Here is a 7375-nt window from a genome sequence, read left to right as displayed (position 1 = left end):
GTGCTGTAAATAATATATTCAAAAAAATCAATCACTCATACTTCTTTATGAAATGTATGTATGTGTGTTGTGTGGATATATATATATATATATATATATATATATATATATGTGTGTGTGTGTGTGTGTGTGTGTGTATACACAGAGGGAAAGAGAGAGAGAGAGAGAGAGAGAGAGAGGGACACACACACACGCACGTACAAAAATCCACACGTACATTTCACATAACAGCTTGAGTGTTTGCCTTTTTGAATATATATTATTCACACCACCTTACGTACGTTTCATAAAATCAAGATTACTATAAATTGCATAATGTAAAATACATATTAAAGAACTATTTTCCTTTCGTCAGACATGTATGTCTTTTGAACGCAACATTATTAGGATTCCAGGCATATTTTTTGAAAGAATCAAACAGCGTAAGATGGTGAGCAACTGTACTGTATTAACTCAAGGAAGTAATTTATATTTGATATAAGATGGCGGGGTGGGGATCTACATAAAATGTGATGAGACAGATAGCAGAGTAAATGTTGGGTGAGAGACTTCCTGATTAATGGCCTTATAAAGTCATTTATCATGGGATCTGACAGGTATATAAAATAAACATTTTTCGCGCATTAATGTATCATGCATATTTTATATCCATATAAAGAGAAACATATATTCATATATATATATATATATATATATATATATATATATATATATATATAAACTAGGATTATACGAGTGAGTGCACACACAGTCACACAAACACAAACACACGCACACACACACGAAAAAATGGATGTCAGCGATATATGTTAGGAGTAACATATATTCTTTAATAAGTCAGACTCAGCTCCATACAACTTAAGGTTTTGTGAGCGTGTATGACTAACCCATCTAATTCGATATCGGATGTGTCGAATTTGAGACATCGAATGACGATTGAGTTATTTAACTGCGACGGCACCACGCCTTAACATATATGGTATCAAATACAATGAGCTGATATCCCTAAACACCACAGTCTGCCATCAGAGTGGCGACAACCTATCCTACCACCTGGGTGCAGATATAAGGAAAGGAATTGGCATTGCTTCCACAGCATTTACACCACGTAACCTGAAGTAACCAATAGAGGCCTATCATCTAAAAACCATAAATATCAAACTGGACGAATAACTTAAGGACGTGCCGATACTTAGCAGAAGAGAATATATCAAATAACTGACCGAAGACGTAAGTGCATTCATAAACAGAATAAAATGGAGGACATATTTTTTCGACAGGAAAACTGACACGAGTAACAATAACAAAGAGTTCAAGGAAAATCTGAAGAGGGAATTTAAATCACTTAGAAATCCACCGGCAAATAAGATTTTAGAATCCTTTGAAGAACTGTATAAAATACATTAGATTGAGAAAATCCACAAGGAAATACAACTAACATCAAAAAAGGTTCAACGAGGTAATGAAGACCTTTGAGAATGCAACAGGGATACCAGTACCGATGATCTTTATAATGTTAATATTGAAATATGGAGGGAAGGTACAACTAAACAATTACACAGCAATTACAAACACACATCTAATGAAACATTAAATAAGATTATCAAGAAGGAACTCGAAATAGTTAATAAATTAGGAATAGAGGATAGAACTAGTCTTTACACATCAAGGGCGTCTAAATTAAACCTTGAGTACCACAACGAAAATGTCGAGAACAACCCTACAGTGAGGCTCATATGTTCATCTAAATCGGATACATGTATGGTAAGCAAAACAATAATAGACGGAGTAATACCAACATTGTTATCTATGACTGAGCTCAAATTATGTTCATGCACGACAGATGTAATTAGATTTAGGTTTAATGTGTTAGAGAATAAAACATAGTAAATTGACATAGTTCGATATAACTAACTATTACACATCGATAAACACAGTAGTATTAATCGAAGTATTTTTATTTGCAAAAAGCAACTCTGGCCTATCTAGGGAGGAAATAGACTTAATATTAGCAGCATAGAGCACGATAACTGAATACGGGAGAATACTATTGGCTAGCTCCGATAGGAGCGAATGTATTGACATACTGATAGGACCAAGCGACTCAGCACGAGTAACAGATCTCGTCGGGATATACATACTCTTCCGATTGAGTCATAGTTTTCAAAATTAGATAGTGGGGTTTATAGAGGGATGACGCATTGTCCATATTAGAAAAAAAGTAGCAATATAGAAATGGAGAGAAACAGGAAAAATGTTTTATAATTCTTCCAAAAAATTAGGTCTATCTATAACAATCGAAAAAGATTATAGAGTAGTAAACTTCTTAGCAGTGAAACTGAACCTGAACTTGAAAAAATTCGAAACATTCTATAAACAAAATGGAAACTTGACATACGTTACTAAGGAATCAAATCACCCCGTATCAATACATTGGAGTACTACAAAAAGTGTGGCCGACAGAATATCTAGACTCTTCGCCGATGAAACGAAATTTAATGACCAATCAGAATACTACAACACATCACTATCCAGGGAAGTATATACGGATACAATAAAATATTTACCGAATGATATAACAACCGATTAAAATGAGGATATGAAATTAAAGGCAGAATTAATAATAATAGCCTAAGAAAAGAGCAAACCTAAAATAGAGTGAATAAGATAGTGACTATGTTGGGAATGGGTAGTGCGGGGGTGGGGGGTGGGGTTAAAATCAAAACTAATGGACACCACTGTAAAGACGCTAGAAAAAAGATGGACAGAACAGATGAAAATACCAAACGGGGAGTAGATATGAGAATAACATACATAAATAAGCCAAACTGATACAATAAACAAAATAGAAAAATAGACATAATCTGGTTAATCCAACATGGATTACAGACTGGACTCAGAATCGTACGTGAATTCTTCTCTGCATCAGATAAATATTTTCCTAGGTTGAGTAGATACTATGAAATTTTTAACATAAAAGTGCAGGTTGGCTGTGTGGTAAGAAGCTTGCTTTCCAACCACATGTTTCCGTGTTCAGTCCCCACTGCGTGGCACTTTAGGCAAGTGTCTTCTACTAGAGCCTCGGGCCAACATATCCTTGTAAGTGGATTTGGTGGATGGAAACTGAAAGGAAGCCCGTCGTATACACACACACACACACACACACACACATATATAATCTCCAGATGAGATTTGTTGAGGTGCAATGACTCTTATTTTAATCAGAAAAATATGCGATGTTTTCTTAGGCGATGTCATATATATATATATATATATATATATATATATATATATATATATATATATATATATATATATATATATATATATATATATATATATATGACATCGCCTAAGAAAACATCGCATATTTTTCTGATTAAAATAAGAGTCATTGCACCTCAACAAATCTCATCTGGAGATTAAAACAACGGGTAAAGGAATATACATCAAAATAGTTCATACCACAAAATGCTAACCTCTACAATAAAATCTCCCGAGTCTGCGACCTATGCTTAGAAGAAACACTAGAAAGTATTCTCTGTAAAGGATTAATGGTCACTCAGAAAAACACTCAGAAATAGTTTTATCGTGTAACCATAGAATCACAATTCTTTCATGGAATTTGAAAAAAAACCTACTTCAAAACAAATAATACTGGATGCTACCCGAAACAAGTATGTAGGTGGGCGTGTGAAGATCCAGAATATGGAATAATGTTATTGCAAACTCATATGGACATCGTGGATTATAACTATCACGGATACCGGTGTAACTCATATGCATTCTAATGGAAGTCTAATATATTCTTTTCTACTCTAAGTACAAGGCCTGGGGAATGGGGCCAGTCGATTAGATCAACCCCAGTACGCAACTAGTACTTAATTTATCGACCCCGAAAAGATGAAAGGCAAAGCTGAGCTCGGCCGAATTTGAACTCAAAACATAAAGACAAACGAAATACCGCTAAGCAATTTGCCCGGTAAAGTTTCTGCCATCTCACCGCCTTGTATGTGTAATATATTATCTCACTGAAATATATGTTAAACGAGCAAAAAATAGAGGTAAATTTATAAACATAACAAAAAAAAAGCCAAAACAAATGGGACTATCGATTAATGAGACACAAGAACTGTGAACTGACTGTACACCCCCTTAAGAAGATAGTGGTTAGCAGCATAGCAGGAGACAATGAAATATAATTAATTACACCGCTCTTAATGTGAACTTTATCCTCTGTGGTGACTTCGTATATTGTTCCTAAACTGATAATGTCAAACTGAACCTTTGTTTTATTATTGACATGTCTCTTCAATTAGTAGAGAAACACACGGGGTATGGAGGCGTTCTGAATTCCTGCGGTCAAATCTAATATGTCTTCATGGTCCTTCTTTCTTTCTCTTACTTTGCAGTGATGAGCCACCAGTAACGCCCAATGTTTTTTCTTTTTCTTATTGGTCTTTGCCTCTCCTTGACAAGCGATGATTCACAAGTAACGCCCAAAACTTTAACGGAGCTTCCTGATTAATGTAAAATGGTAGTTGTCTATAGGTGTAAAAATCGGACAAGCCAAAAAAAAAAAAAGCATTAATGTTAATGCGTGACGAAGCATACACATGCAACGCAGGAATACTTAAGACTCATGGATATTATAAATAATATTTAATAATTACATATGGATGTGAAAATGTCTTCACAGATAAATATGTGGGATGCAGAAACGCATGTCGCAATACATTGTGTCTAAAATTTTCCATCCACAATTCATTTTCATTACTACTATATTTGTTGTAAGCTGTTAGGAGTTCCTCATATATAACCGTCCAATATCATTAGTTTGCAAGTTGGAAATGGCAGAAGGTAGCCGACAACAAAATGCATAGTTATTTTCAGGAGCGCATTCTGAGGAATTTGCCCAAAACAAATTAAAAAGATGTTTGTGTATATATTTATATATCATTTCTTTATTACCCACAAGGGGCAAAACATAGAGCGGAAAAAACAAGCTATTAAGTCGATTACATCGACCCCAGTGCGTAACTGGTACTTTATTTATCGACCTCGAAAAGCAAAGTCGACCTTGACAGAATTTGAACTCAGAACGTAACGCCAGACGAAATAACGGTAAGTATTTTGCCTGGCGGGCTAACGTTTCTGCCAGCTCACCGCCTAATTTGTATTGTGCGTGTATATTTATATCATCATCATCATCATCATCGTTTAACGTCCGCTTTCCATGCTAACATGGGTTGGACATACATGTATAAATGCAGAAATACATATATACATGCACACATAACACTAATACACACACTCTCTCTCTCTATCTCTCTCTCTCTCTCTCTCTCACGAATTTTCTGCTTACAATGATGTTATAATATTTGAAGAAAAACTTTTATTAAAGTAAACATTTTTAAATTAAGCAAAAATCAGGAAACAAAAACAGAATGACGAAAACATTTTGGAGGGAAGTTTTCGCATTGTGTGTAAGTTGTTTCTCTGTTTAATTTTTCACACACGTATTATGAGGCAATCTTTATAGATCAAGTTGTATTTCTTAGCCGTGCACACTATTTATGATTTAGATTCGGTCTTCGAATTATCATAAAATGTTTTTGTTATTCTTCTTGCAGTTCATAATTTTCTTACTTTATTTTGCAAAAAGGAAATATTTTGAAATTTTCATTTGCACAAATAAATAGATCTTCACTTCATAGACTATTTCTAAGGAATTAATCTTTGACTTGTGTTTTTTTATTCTAATACGATATATAAATTCTGATTCCGTTTGGCCGATATAATTCTCATTTCATTGCAGGTTTGTGATGCAGTGAATGACATTCTTTTTTATTTGCAATTCATTTTTGCATTAAACTTCAATTCCTTCCACATCTTAAATCTACTTGTTTCTTTTTTCAATTATAATATTTCACACGTTCCACAGGGCCTCCACATACTTTTTACTGCATTATTTATTTTTCCGATGTGATTGTTGTCTTTGCTAGGGGTTTTCTGACTGCGGCTGTCGATAATTTTTGATTCTTTAATCATTTGTCGGATATTCAATGTTTGATGTGGACCTGGAAAAGTATCGTTTAGGTGAAGCGGTTTCTAAGATTGTGTAACTAAAAATGGAATATTTATATTTGTGATTTCGTCTTCATCATTATTGGTAGTGATTCTCAATAAGACAGAGTTTAGAATTTCTTTACATTTGGTAATGGAATGATTTTATTAAATTTCAGGAGGGATTTAGTTTCGTATGGTATATATTTCTATCAATTCTATTGCCTATTTGTTTCCTTACGTATTAAAAATAAGCGTCTTATTGTAGTAAATGGGATGTTCATTTTATTGTGGAATATTCGGTAAGATCTGATATCGAAATATCGATATGTCCATGCCCAATGTTTATGAAATTATTCCGTTAACTTCTCGAATTTTCTTTCCCATAGATACAATATGATGCATAAATTGGGACGACTTTATGGTGCATGGGACAATATATTATGTTAGACTCTATCCGTGATTTTACAAGTTTTACATAAGCAAAATGTCTACATCAAATTCAGAAAGATTGTGTGATACTTGCGAATGCTTTAGCGTTTCCAGAAACCATAGAAGGTAGTGTGGTTGACTTGCTAATGTCTCATGGATTAAGTTTATCTAATGAAGAGCTGATGCTTCTGGAACAAAAGCAAGCTGAGAATACAGATAAGAATACGGAAATGCCACCAAATCTATGTAAGTTGACAGGATATCATTGATAAAGAGCTGGTACTTGTGGAAGTGGGTCTGCAAAATGTTTTTCATAACAATCTTAAATGCTATTGTAATAAGTTACAAGAGGAATTTCTAACACTCAGCTCGTACGTCAAGATATTCAAGGTGTTGATGTGCCGTAAACATCTAATGATTTTGGATAATTTCTTCTGTCATTAACTCCGTTTTCCCAGTAATTCTCACATAAGCATATATGCGAACTCACTCAAACATACACACACACACGCACACACACACACACACACACACATCAATAGAAGCAATATGGATAACGGTATAGATACGTACAATCGAACATATTAACCGTTACGCAAATACATACAAACTGCTACACATACACACACACACGAGTGCGTGAATATACTCAAATAAAATATATTCATATACTAAATTATGCATATAACAAGTATATGTGCGTGTGCACGTGTGTGTATTTATATAGGCATACGTACACACATATATATGTATATAATTATTATTATACGTATATATATAATATACTATGTAAACATATATATATTTATATATATAATATATATATACTTAGAAAATTATATATATATATATCTATATCTCTCTCTCTCTCTCTCTC

The sequence above is a fragment of the Octopus bimaculoides genome, chromosome 10 (genome assembly GCF_001194135.2).
Source record: "Octopus bimaculoides isolate UCB-OBI-ISO-001 chromosome 10, ASM119413v2, whole genome shotgun sequence".
Classification (NCBI taxonomy): Eukaryota; Metazoa; Mollusca; class Cephalopoda; order Octopoda; family Octopodidae; genus Octopus; species Octopus bimaculoides.
Note: the sequence above shows the minus strand (reverse complement) of the source record.